At 46.7% G+C, this 14,130-nt stretch overlaps 1 protein-coding gene across 1 annotated transcript in view; it reads left to right on the top strand.

Moving 5' to 3' along the window:
- The first annotated feature begins 363 nt into the window (after positions 1-363).
- NNT (nicotinamide nucleotide transhydrogenase) overlaps positions 364-14,130 on the top strand; it is a 120,002-nt gene continuing 106,235 nt past the window's right edge. The window contains exons 1-2 of the mRNA XM_018562314.1: positions 364-491; positions 11,752-11,757. The gene's annotated coding sequence lies outside the window, so the exon portion shown is untranslated. The remainder of the gene's footprint in view (positions 492-11,751; positions 11,758-14,130) is intronic.

Raw genomic sequence — 14,130 nt, 5'->3', positions numbered from 1 at the left:
CAGCAGGCTGATGTCTGGGGGAGGGGAGACTGAGAAAATGCTTACTCCTGCGTGCAGCAGGCTGATGTCTGGGGGAGGGGAGACTGAGGAAATGCTTACTCCTGCGTGCAGAAGACTAATAACATCATGTCAGCCTAGACAAAGTCACTGAATGGAGCCAAGGGCCGTTTTTAATGATAAAATGTGCAGCATCTGTGTATTTTATGACATACCATGTTTTTTTATTCATGTACACTTTTTAAAGTCACTGAAGTCTTCCTGTATATGTGGAGGAATGAGCACAGCCGGGTCCCCGGTCACACAGATCACGTCCAAGGACACGGCGGCCTCTCTCTCCGGGATGCCCGGGCAGGAGAAGGGCGGGGCCAGGGACATGTGACGTGCCGCAGCCGCTCTCCTCTCAGTCTCTTCCGGGGCGCTGAGTGTCCTGAGCAGCAGCCGGTGCTCTCAGTCCCCCTGCCTGCAGCGGCCGAGTGGAGTTGCAGGGCGGCGCGAAGTCCCCCAGCAGCGGCTTTTTCAGGTGAGAGGCCCGGATTTCTACAGGCCCTGTGTGCGGGGGAAGGGCAGAGCTCTGCATGCTGCACAATGCCCCGGCTGCACGGGGTACCATATGTGTGGAGAGGGGGCTCTATCTCGTGGTACAAAACAATACCCCGGGACAAGGAGAAGGGTGGGGATTGATAATCCTCTGCATAGGGATTGGGGTGATCCTCTCGAAATTGGAGGGTAATGTTCTTCTGTATACGGGAGTTGCTCCTCTATATAGATGACTTTGCTGGTTTGCACGCTTTGTGCACAGTGATGGTCACACTAATGCCCCCCTAGGACCAGCAGGGTGACATCCCTGCACTGTGCAGCCCAGTGCAGACATATTGTGTCTGTACATCATGGCCTGTGTATGTGGATCGGTTGCACAAGTCTGGGAATGGATGAGCACCCCCTGATCAGGGTGACTGCTCACATATGGTGCCCTGATCCTGCTTATGCCTTGGGAAAAGTGACCTGATACAAGTCAGCCCAGGTTAATAATGGCCTCTGACAGGTCATGTCCCATACAATGCTGCTGCATTGACCATGGTTTGTACAGACCTCTGTCCTGGGATAATAATCTGTGATCAGAGATTGATGACCCTCATTGCAGTGGACTATGCATGCTTTGTACAGACCTGTGTCACTAATGATGACCCTCATTGCAGTGGACTATGCATGCTTTGTACAGACCTGTGTCCTGGGACACTAATCATGTGATGACCCTTATTGCAGCACACTACCAGCTGTCTTTGTACAGATTTAGTGCAGTGCCAGGCCGTTGCATTGACCATGCTTTGTACAGACCTGTGCCCTGGGATATTAATGTGATCAGAGATTGATGGCCCTCATTGCAGTGCACAGGGAAGTGACCCTACTATTACCGCATTAGGTGCTGTTCTGTCTGCATTGCACAGTGCTGGTGGAGCTGCGGACCCAGGGGTCAGTGTCTTAACTCTCACCCTTGGGGTCGGGTGACCTATCCGGCCGTGTTCATGTTTCAGCAGATGATCTGACATTGCACAGTAGTGTTTAGTCAGATGTGTTTTGATAGCAGTTTTTGCATTGTGATTTGCTTGGCTGGGACAGCTCCATTGTGCATGTTGTGCTCGGTCTATATCCGTACAGGGGCAGTGCGGAGAAACGCTCAGCCCATGGCTGTATTTGGAAGTCTTTCTCTCGCGGATCAGCCGCTCTCCTGCGCTGTGATGAATGGACACTCCGCCTGCTGATTGACATGCACTGCCGACCAATCCCGGGCTTGCCGCGTTGACTGGTTTAAAAATAGAATCACTCGCTGCCCCGCCTCCCGGCCAATGAAATGCTTTTCCGGGTAGATTGGGCGGGGCCGGCGCCATGGACGCTGTGCTTGGACGCAGCGTAACTGTCACGGCTTTGGGCTAGGTGACTCTCGGTTTGCCCTTGAAGGCGTGACGTCACGTGTGTTGCTAGGCGACGAGTTGGCGGCCTAGGAAGCGTCTTGCTTGTCAACCTCTAATGTCTGCCCTAGGTCAAGTTGAAGTCTGAGCCCGGGGGTTAAATATAAAGGCTGCATGTGCCGAGCCACGTCATAGATTGTTGGGGGAGGAGTTTGCTAAGTCTTTTTGGCACAATTTTGGTTGTCATTTGACGGTATGGAATGTGTTCCATAACAGTCCGTTGTGTAGATGTAAGTGAAGGTGGCTGGTGAAGGTACAATCTCCTTTTAAAGACCCGCTCACACCCTTGTGGACTGTCCCTCAGGGTCCTTGCGTATAATGTAGGGCTGTGGGCCGTGCATTATATGTGATGATATCAGTGCGCCTCTGACCGTGGCGGACTGTGGCAGAGCTTAGAGGGAAAGAGGCTGCGGGTGCCTGTCTGTCAGAAGGAGCTGACGGGATGTGTGTGTGTGTGTGTGTGTGTGTGTCGGGTTATCTTACCAAGAGAACCTGTCACTTTGCTGTGAATGGGTCAAAGTGACAAGTTTACTGTAAAAGACACTAGTACTTTTCTGATTCATGAACTATGCCCACTTGATCATGTGACAGGGCTTGGGCCTAGCATCTGGTCAGTAGACCTCAGCACTGACGCATGGGGGTGGTCACATGCGTCTTCCTACCCAGAAGCATTGGGCATTTTGTGCAGGATACTGTAAAGGAGGGAGCAGCGGGGGAAAGTGGAGTATCTTTTCCTAAGGTGTGGGGGGTGCTTTTCTCAGGCACTGTCACTTGTTGTGAATATACTATAAGCCCTCATTCACACTTACAATGTAGGCGCTTTTAGGGATTCCTGCTCCAGGAAAATGCTATTTCCTGCAGCAGAATTTCCACATCTGCCATTTACAAATGACAACTGTCGCCCATGCAGGTTAATGATTGGGTGACAGCGGCCGCATTTGAAAGCTTCATAACGCTGGCACACTGCATGTAATTGTATGTGATATGATTACACGCAGTTAGGAATCAATCCCTATCCCTGGACGCACGATCGATGCATCCATGGATAGTGATTGATTCCTAACCACATGTAATTGTATCACATACAATTACATGCAGTGTCACTGTTCTGAAGCTTTCAAACACCGCTGTCACCCAATCATTAACTTGAACAGGTGACATCTGCCGCTTGTAAACCGGAGTTTAGGGGTTCCTGCGCAGGAATCCCTAAACGCACCAACATTGTAGGCGTGAATGAGGGCTACAAATTTACATTCATATAATTAATTTTTCTGGACACATCCCAGGAGCCAGGTCGCCAATGCTCTCTAAAAATCACAGACATGTGTAACGTCTGCGTTTTTTTTAAGTGTCAGTGGTGATGGATTTTAAAAATTCCCGATGGCTCCTGAATTCCATATTACTTTGTCCAGCTCGTGCTTTAGGGTACATTTTTTTTTTTTAAATGACCTATGGAACTGGGTGTCTTCTGAATTGCTGACCCATGGGAGGACATATCTCTGCTGATCAGCTGTTTGCAATGAGCTGGTGAATAGTTCTGAGGCTGCCTGAACACTTTCCTAGCACAGCACGGTCTGGGCTCGGAAACTCGGCAGTGGAAAACCTGCCACGAGAGTGATAAAAATAGACTACTGTTAGTGACTTCAGAAAACATTACTTGGCTGGCTGCTGTGCTGATCCAGCTACTTGTGTATTTCCTGAGTGAGTGTCTTGGCATAAGCATGATGTACACGGCACAAGGATTTGACATGCATGTATGTTTTGTGTCAGGTGGGCAGCACTGTCACTTAGTAGTTAGCACCCCTGCCTAGCAGCACTGGGGTCCTCTGTTTGAATCCGATCAGGATGCTGCCTGCATGGAGTTTGCATGTTAGGTGGGTTTCTTCTGGGTACTCCAGTTTCCCCCCACACTCTCTAAAGACATGCTGGTAGGTTCATTGGCCTTAGTGTGTGTGACAAGGAGCTTAGATTGTAAATGCATAACCTGTAATAAATTTAGCTTGGAGAGTATTGAAGCCATGACAGCCAGGCAGTAAGTTTTCTCAAGGATAGGTCGGCTTTAGTAGCCATTATGGTTTTTCCAGTTCGGTTTTCCTTTTAAAGATGGGGCCCGTCAGGATAGAGATATAGGAGCTGCTCTTTGGGATTGGCACAAGCCCTGGGGCCATCTTGGGCCCCTGCCATCTTTAAGGTGGCCATACACTCTACAACCATCGCAAGACTTTAGTCTTGCGATGGTTGTACAGGGATTAAAAAAACGTACGATCTGCCTATCTTGGACAGGCAGATCGCACTCTCAATCATCGCAAGCCCGCCCTCCTGAGGGGCGGGCTTCCGATGACCGCAATGCTGAACGGGCAGTGTGCGCGTGCGCACACCGGCCCGTTCGCATTTGTCTTCCGATCGCCGTTCTAACCAGCCGAGAATCGTACGATTCCCGGCTGGTTTTCAAACATGCTGGTTCGACAGAAGACGTGCGACCGTACAGTAGAAACGGTCGCACGTCTCCGTTCACACTGCTCGATTATCGTACGAAAAACCGATCGCATACAATTATCGTACGATAATCGTGCAGTGTATGGGCACCTTTTATATTTGCTTTTCTACTAAGGCCCCTTTCACACGGTGTGATCAGGAGGGGATCTGTGCACGGATCAGAGCAGTATGGAGCGGATGTCTCCACTTTGACATGCGGGTCTTTGTACTTTTTTCTTCTATCTTGCAATGGAGGTAAAAACTACAATTGCCGGACCCCATGTTGGTCTATGAGGAATCAGATTTAGGCAGACATGTATCTGTTCACATCAGATTACCCCTTATCCGGTCCAGCAAAACTGATCTCTGATCCTTCCGTTTTCCGGACCTGGCCAGAGTCAGGAGTAACTGGGTATAAACGAACGCCCGTCCATTTAGACACGGCTGACCATAGACCAACATTGGGCATCCAGTGTGGTCCACCTGAAAAACTGACAGGCGGACCCGATTGGACCACACTTGTGAAAGTCGCTAATCTGCAACAAGTATGCAGGTCGTGGTGTTAAGACTTCACTGGCAGCTTGCTTGTTTTGGGTCAGTGACTTACCTTGTAATGAAATAATGATTATGTGGTGATCCTGGAGCCTATGCTTTTCAATAGAAGCTAACAATGGCAGCTTTCATATTTACTCATGTATAGATCATGAGAATGTTGGTGATCCATTCTGATCTTTAGAGTGACATTAAAGTAAAAAAAAAAAAAATTCCCTCCCCCCCATGTTAATGTTAGCACTTACCTTAAATTATGTCTCTTAATCCGATCTTCTTCTTTCCTGATGGCTGTCCCTCCAGCGGTGCGGCGGCTCTCCGATCCAGCGCTGACTCCTCTCTGCTTGCAGGAACTTCTGATCCAGCGGTGTCTGCAGGCGGGTGCACGTGTCCATAGACTTACCTTGCGTCTCTGCTCCGTCTCCTGGCCGAGAATCCGAGCTGCGCATGCGCCCGCTCCAAGGTGCCTTGCGTCCGCACGAACAGTTCCGGATTCTCTGCACGGGAGCGCGCAGCGATAACAAAGTAAGTTTAAACCGCTGTTAAAGCGGGTTTTAAAAAAAACAACCTTTTTGCATATATCTACTGCTTGCTACCAGTAGATATGAGCAAAAAAAAATCGGAGGCTTTAGAAACCCTTTTAAAGCACTCTGTTTCACACAGGGACATTCACACTTGGGGAAAACTCCTTGAATTTGCCAGTTCTCAGGGTAGGAAACGCCTCACCATGTGTGCCTCTTTTTTCAGTGGGATATGGTGTAGTGGGTGCCTACATGTTCAAGGACAAGAGGGTGTCTGGCTGCCCATCTGTAGTCATCTTGGGGCATTCAGCGTCTTGCTATGGTGGGTGCCTACATGTCAAGGACAAGAGGGCGTCTTGCTGCCCATCTGTAGTCATCTTGGGGCATTCAGCGCCTTGCTGTGGTGGCTGCCTATATGTTCAAGGACAGGAGGGCGTCTGGCTGCCCATCTGTGGTCATCTTGGGGCCGTCAACTTCTGTGAAATCAGAATTTTTGATTGGGAGGAATCTCTAAATCTGTTATATTCACGTACCTTGAGATTGTCCCTTTTTTAAATGTTGCGTGGTACATTTGTATTAAAATATCTTGCGATCATAGTGTGAAGAAGGATTGTAGTGTTGTACAAGTGATCACCCATATTTAAGTGGCTGACGGACTAACCCATTCAGTTCATTACTGCTTGTACCACGTTACAGTGTGTTACACCGATTATGTTCCTGAACTGTCCTTGAAAATACTGAATGACTTTTTAATAAGGTTCTCTCAAGTCTATTAAGGATTTCTTATCTCTCTGACTTTTATCACATGACTCTTCCTTCATGATTGCAGTGGTGGTCTGACTTTACACAATCTGTAGCATCACTGCCCTTATCAGGGCTGGGTCAGCAGTCACACACAGTGATAAGTTTGCCCTGTCCTTTAACTCCAAGCATGCTGTGTTTGCTCTTTAAAACCTCAATACTCCCAGTAGCCGGTATTTCCTTTGGAAAAAACATTGCTACAGCGCCACGTTTTGGCTTCTTTCCCTTTATTTCCTCAGTTTGTAATAAACCGGTTTCTCAGAAATCCGGTGACATTTGTTGGCTGAAAATCTTGCTGGGGTTCTTAATAACAGTAAGTATGGGGTTAGGAATAAACCACGGAAAGATAAGTTTTGGAGGAAGTTGCATAAACTAATTTTATGTGCTTTACAAATGTCAGAACACCTATGATTTGTACAAACTGGCTGCTCTTTGAAGTCTCCTGCACAGGCTTTCTATTGGCTTATCTCATTAGTAGGAGCCTGATTGAGAGCCATAGGAATGTACTGCTGGAACTGCATGAATGCCTGGCAGATGCTACAGGCACCAATCTGTGGAAGTAGACACAGCACGCAGTGAAAACTAATTGCCAGTACTCCAGGAATTTTAAAAACCTACCCTTGCGGTGGGCTACCCCCACACTGGAAGGATTAAGAACTAATTTTCCGAGGTGAGGCAAATACAGCAGACATACTCACCTGATCCTTGGTCCCGCAGAGGTTGGCACTTGCCTCTCTCCCCTTCCTTCCGGCTGTGGAATGCCCCTTAGCATCATCACAGCTAATGCAAGTCAGTGGACCTGCATTAGACATGATGACCTCAGTGGCCTTTAGACCCGCAGAGCCCAGGGGAGGAATCTTTGTTAATAGCTCTCATCAGCATCTTTTCAGCCGCTGATGACAGCTAATATTTTAAAGGGGATCGTCGGAGTAACCGGTCTGATATAAGTTCATGGTCACTAAAGCAGAAGGGAGAAAGTCAGCGACGTAAGGCCTACTAAGCTGGCCAGCTGGAAACAGTTGTGTTCTGCCTTAAGCCTTGCGTTGGTGGCAGAGAAAAGTTTAAGGGGTAGATGTAAGAAGTTGTAAAGTGCACTTAGTGGATTAGAACTGTATACTGGGAATTGCACCCGGTGTACATGACAAAAGAAATGGTACCATGCAATGTCCATACATACGAATGAGAACAGATACTGTGTATTACACCCAGTATAACAGGAGAAGAGAAGTGCTGCTGTGTTCATACATACTGAATAAGAACTCATACTGGAAATTATACCCAGCATATAGACATTTCACAAAGATCAAGAAGATATCATTATATCCAGAGTGTATAGCAGAATAAGTAATACCATGGCAACCTTTTTAGAAACTGGAACCAAAAAAAAAAATTTGTGACCATATCTGTGTAGGGAAGAGGGTTGGATTATTATACGGGATTTATATAGCGCCAACAGTTTGCGCAGCGCTTTACAATATAAGGAAGACATTACAATCACAATACAATTCAAGACAAGATGGTAAGGAGGGCCCTACAATCTAAAATGGAGGGGGGGGGGGTGATACATGAGGAGGTAGCTGTGTGGGGATGTGATGGTTGAGGTGGGATAGCCTTCCTTGAAGAGATAAATCTTAAGGGATTGCTTAAAGGCAGTCAGAGTGGGAGATAGTTGGACAGGTTGGGGTAAAGAGTTCCAGAGGACGGGAGAGACTCTAGAGATGTCCTGAAGGCGAGCGTGGGAAGAGTTGACGAGGAGCTGGGAAGCAGAAGGTCTTTGGAAGAGTGGAGGGGATGGTTAGGGTGATGCTTTGTGACAAGGTTTGAGATATAGCCGGGGGCAGAGTTGTGGATGGCTTTGTAAGTCGTTGTTAATATTTTGAATTTTATCCTTTTGTGCTATTGGAAGCCAGTGTAGGGATTGGCAGAGGGGGGATGCAGACACTGAGCGGTTGGTCAGGTGAATGAGTCTAGCAGCTGCATTCATGAGTAGTGATGGGCTCGGGTGTGTTCGCAGCTCCACGTGCCGAACCCAGCAGGAAGCTGACAGCGCCGCAGCGCCAATCACAGGCACTGAGACATTATACCGGTCCGCAGCTGTAGAGATCGGGATATGTCTCAGTGCCTGTGATTGGCTCTGTCAGTTTCCTAGCGGGCTCGGCACGTGGAGCTGCAAACACGCCTGAGCCCATCACTATTCAGGATAGACTGAAGAGGGGAGGAGCCTGTGTAGTGGAAGGCCAATGAGGAGGGAGTTGCAATAGTCAAGACGAGAGATAACAAGGGAGTGGATGAGTAATTTAGCGGTTTCATTGGTGAGGAAGGGGCGCATTTTGGAGATGTTGTGAAGGCGGCAGGATTTGGATAGTGATTGGATGTGGGGAAGAAAAGTGAGGTCTGAGTCAAGGATGACACCTAGGACCTTGGCATGGGGGGAGGGATGCATGGTTGTGTTATCAATCTCAATGGAGAAGTTGGGGGAAGGTGCACAGTGGGAGGAAATATCACAAGTCCAGTTTTTGACAGATTTAGTTTTAAGAAGTGTTGTGACATCCAGACTGATATGTCAGTTAATAGATTAGTGACACGCAATGACACAGAGTGGGTGAGTTGTGGAGTAGAGAGAAATATTTGGAAGCCATGTGAGGTTATTACCTGACCAAGAGGAGGGATCCAAGGACAGAGCCTTGGGGGACCCCTACAGAAAGAAGAAGAGGATGGGAGGAGTTAGATTTGTAGGTGACACTAAAGGAGTGCTTAGATAGGTAGGAGGAGAACCATGAGAGAGCAGAGTCTTGTAGGCCAAGCGAGTGGAGTTTTTTTGAGGAGGAGCGGGTAGTCATCAGTGTCAAAAGCAGCAGAAAGATCTAATAGCAAGAGTAAGGAGTAGTGACCATTGTTTTTAACAGTAAGTCATTAGTGAGTTTAGGAGGGTGGTTTCAGTTGAGTGTAGGGGGGCGAAAGGCGGACTGCAAGGGGTCCAGAAGGTTATCAGCGAGGTGGTGCCTGTAGATAAGTTCTAGGAGTTTGGAGGTGAATGGGAGTAAGGAGATTGGTCTGAGATTGAGGTTGGTATGGTCTAGTGAGGGTTTTTTGGGTATTGGGGTGACCAGGGCATGCTTTAGAGGGGAGGGAAAGATGCCAGTAGAGAGGGAAAGATTGAAAATGTGAGTAAGAGGGTGACCGGAGTAGTGGTGAGGAAACAGAGTCCAGTGGGCAAGTGGTGAGGTGGGTGTCGGAGAAAAGCTTTGTAACCATCTCTGGGTCAAAAGAGGAAAGTAACAAGTGTGATGGTGGGTCTGGTACATTAATAGGGGAAGATGACTGGTCCAGTCTCTGGTTAATGACAGGCATCATGAGTACTGACTTTCTCTTGTGTGCCCAGGAGCAGGGCAAAGACGAGAAGAAGTGCTTGTTGCCGTGTGGGATGCAGAGAACGAATGGCAAAGATCTTGCTTGGAACTACATCAGAACTGGCATATGGTTTACGCCTAAGTTTAGGAGACTCCTAACACAGCCATTTTCTGGCCGGTACAGCGGTGCATCCGTGATTTATCTCCTTTGCAGCTTGGCGCTGCTCTGTGTCCCAGCGGGGAGGAGAGAAACTGTGACAGGCGGATGAGCGCTGCGGGAGTTGAGCGTTTTGAGCCGCCAGCGTCTCTCCTCCCACACCGCTCAGACTTCTGTCACAGATAGGCAGAGCTGTGTGTGGGTGGAGACAGCCAGCGCTGTCACAGGAGGCTGAGCTCTACTCCCGCAACGGTTGCTCAGCCTCCTGTGACAGCAAGTTAGGAAGGAGAGTGAGTAAAAACACACATTGATCAATGAGTGTTTGTAGATAATTGAGGATAGAGTATGGTTACTGTGTCCCCAATTAGGAATGAATGGGAAGTCTTCTACATCACCTACTCATTCATGATTGTGGTTATAGTAAACATACTCTGTTCTCATGTTATGAATGAACAGGAACACTCAGTATAGAGCCTTGGTTCTCAACTGGTTCAGTGGGTCACCATATTGCTTCCACTTTTCTAGGTGCGAGGCTCCTCAGCCTCCTCCTTTTGCAGCACAGTCAGTTCTTGCACGCCAAACAGCCATTTAAAATATGCTGCCCCGTGCCGATTATCAGCTTGAGGTGGGATGGGCTGGGTCTATGGCCGTGAGGGAGCTCCATCCATACGTACAGTTCCCTCACGTGTCCTGTAAAGTTGCCTGGACCAGAATGTCACATTCTGGCTCCAGGCATCTCTACAGGGTATGCAAGGGAGCTGTACAAGCAATGCACATATGGATGGAGCTCTGTCACAGCACAGCAGCTCACACTGGACCCCAGGCTGAGGATCCACTCCAGTTCTTGCAAGGTATGGAGACTGGGTCGATCTTTACTGACACCCCAAACGCACCTCCCACCCACAGTTCGATCACCCGAAACGTGCAGTACAACTTGGGTCGCAACTTCATGACCAAGGACAAATGTGGGTCCTGAGGTTACACTGGTTGAGAACCACTGGTATAGAGGATTCCTATTCATTCATAACAGGGGATGCAGGAAAAGACATTGAGGACTCTGTGTCCTCAATCTCTTTTTCTATTTTAAAAGGAAATATCAGGGGTCTGTTTAAACCCCCTAAAAGTAGAAAATATTTAATAAAAAATAAATATAAAATATTTGAAAAAATGTGCGAAATTTAAAATAAAAAATATTTTTCGGTTTCGGTCTGACATTTTTCTACATTTCGGTTTTTAAATTTGCATTTCGGTGCATTTCTATTTTTCTTTTAAGTGAATGTCTTTTTAATTTGTATCTCTATGAACAATAGCACATTATCGGCTGGACTGCAGGACTTTGCTGAGTTGGCTGATGTCAGGGAAACTGGGCAGCAATCTTTGTACATACAACACAGCTCCTGGCTTGAGCTAGTACAGAGGCCACTTTTTGGGAACTTTGTTGGTGAAGCACAAAAGTGACTCATTTACATGCACAGATTTTAAAGGGGAACTTTGTCATATTTTTTATATATACACCAAAATCAAACCTTTTTTTTTTTTTCTCAGGGTAGCTGCAGATATAAAATTAATTTGGTGAACTTCACTGAATATAAATTAGTATAAGCCTTAAAATATCCTTGCTGGAGCAGAACCACAGCTGACATGCAGCATCCTGGCCACTGATAAACCCAGCTGTAGATCAGTTTTTAGCCCCGCCTCTAGTTTACACTTGTGATTCGGGGAGGCGGTGTTTGTGATGTGTTGATTAGTGACCAGCAATGTGTTGCAAACCACAAAGCCCTCCTTGTATCCCTGATACAAGGGACTGGGGAGAACGCCACCTGATTGCTAAGCGATCCCGGTGCCCCTGGCTGGCAGTTGCAATATTTAGTGTCAGCGTTTTACAGAAGCATTTTATCGCTGCAGCGAAATTGTTTCTGTATATAGTTAGTAATTACCTGTAAATGACTACAACTTTGCTCATTACATATGCAGGCTCTCCAAAATGCATTGCGTTGTAAGAATGTTTAGTAAAGCACAAGCGTAGTGTGGACCTAAGCTGGCCATTCATGGATTTCGACTGTTTCCTGATGCATGGACTTTACTTTAGTCCATGGGGGGCCCTGCCAGCACCACTTGGCTTGGCAAAAGTTTTTTTGTTTTTCATGCCGGGTGAGAAATTGTGGACCGCACAGTGACTACAGCCAATGAACTGTCAATGTTCAAGTATTCTTACAGCTACCGGTGCTGACTGTCGGTATACAATAGCTGGTAGTGGAGATTCGTCCATCCACGCTTGTTCAACCTGCAGGGCTCCACGATAAATCTTGGGGTGTATAGCCAGCTTAAAGCTGAACTCCGAGAATAAAGTATTATACATACTTGCACTGGTCCAGCTTGGAGCAATGTAGGTATGCATATGATATGCCTGGTCAGCCCACAGGGATCCTGTACAGCACTGTAGTAGTCAGAGGCACTACAGTGCTTTACAGTGACCATCTGGGTCTTGTACTGGTGTTGTGCTGAGCCGCTTTCCTTCTGCTTTGAAAACACAGGAGGTCACTGGCTTGGCACAGCACCCATTCAGAGAACTCCTAGTATTATCAATGAATACAAGGCGTCCTCTGATTTGAAGAGGGGTGGCAATGTCATGATTCGCCCCTCTTCCAGTCAGAGAACACCTGACATTCATTGATAATACTAGGTGTTATTTAAATGGCCGCTGTGGCGAGCGAGTGATCCCTGTGTTTTCGGAGCAGAGGAGGCATGCTCAGCCGGAAGATCGCTGAAGTAGCGGTGGCTCCTACAGTGCTCTACAGGATCCCTGTGGACTGTCCAGGTATATCGTATATCTACATATATACATGTATTACATTGATCCAAGCTGGACCCCCAGTAAGTATGTAGAATACTTTATACCTGGAGTTCAGCTGTAACTGTAAGGTAGGATGTAACGAGCAAATATGGCTTCCCATGTTTGTTTATATTTTCATCTCATGTTTCTATGTATAGTTTGTGGGTCATCCAGACTGTCAATATGCAGTTATCTACATGAAGCGGATCCTTTCAAAGTGTATATATCTATATAAATCATTAGAAAGATTGTACATTACCTTTTTATTGGTCAATAGAAGCCGTGGGGCAAATGTCATCAGAAAAAGATATGTTCATTATCTCATCACTTATAGTGCTTGCTGACAAGTTTTATCTTGGTTTACTATTCTCATTTATGCCCTGTTATATCTTTGGATGTTTCAGCAGTGCAGCAACATGTGGCCATGAGGATTTTTTTTTGTTTGTTTGGGGGTTTTTTTTTTTAATGAATTTTCATTTTTTTTGTTTTTGATGTTTTTAAACGTTTGGCATGTTCTGTGAAGCGGATCCAGCACTCAGGCTGAATCAACAGGGCATATGTCACCATCACCAAAACACATTATTTATGTAAAGGGGAAAGAATCTACAGGATACAGTAGGTGACGTAGCAGCCAACAGAAGGAACCAAAGCTCATAGCAAGGTAATAGGAATCTGGCACACTCAGGACTCTTGGATTCTGATGAATCTTCAAGCAGCGGTTTCTTTGTAGTATATTGGTGATGGGCCGTGTTGGCAGTGGGAGAGGTTAGCGTGACACTTGCATTCTCAGCCTCAACACACATTGCTGTCCCACGATTTGGAAAATCTATCTAAGCACTTGGGCAGTTTCAATGTCAAACGAGAGGTACTGAGCTGCACATACAGCAATCTTTTCTGGTCCCTGGAGATGTCGTTTCCAGAAATGGTGTAACTAATCAAAGGGCCTGAGGGGTATTGAGGTGGTTTAATCCTACTAACTATATCAATCTTTCTAGATGGTCATGTTTTATGGTCTGAGAACAAGTATATATTTGTCACACACCAAAATTCATATCGGGGTAACGTGTCCCCATCAGTTTTCTGCTTCTTCTAATATAGGCGTCTCCGGTATCTTATCTGATTGTTGTTTTTTTTTACTTTTCAGTAAATGCTTGTTATGAATGTAATGTTATTATAGCAGGATTATGATTTATGGGTGGAGTTTTATTGCTGCAGGCGTTTGCAAGGGCAGTGTCGGGCCATATAAAGCCAGCGTGCTGCTGTCAGAAAATCTTGGCAAGCAAGAATTATTATACCGGCTCCTTCAACAAAAGTTGACTGAAAAGTTGTTGACGAGGGGTCTCTGGTGATTTTTGGTGAGTTGAGGGTAGTACTGTGTTCAATATGATGTGGAGAGTAGGGATATCCACTGACCTCAAAAGTTAGCCATCCATTTAGCCCTGATAAAAAAAATGTGTGTGTGAGATTATACATATAT

Source organism: Nanorana parkeri, unplaced genomic scaffold (assembly GCF_000935625.1).
Source record: "Nanorana parkeri isolate BGI_ZX_2015 unplaced genomic scaffold, ASM93562v1 scaffold571, whole genome shotgun sequence".
Classification (NCBI taxonomy): domain Eukaryota; kingdom Metazoa; phylum Chordata; class Amphibia; order Anura; family Dicroglossidae; genus Nanorana; species Nanorana parkeri.
This window is presented reverse-complemented; position numbering and strand designations above follow the sequence as displayed.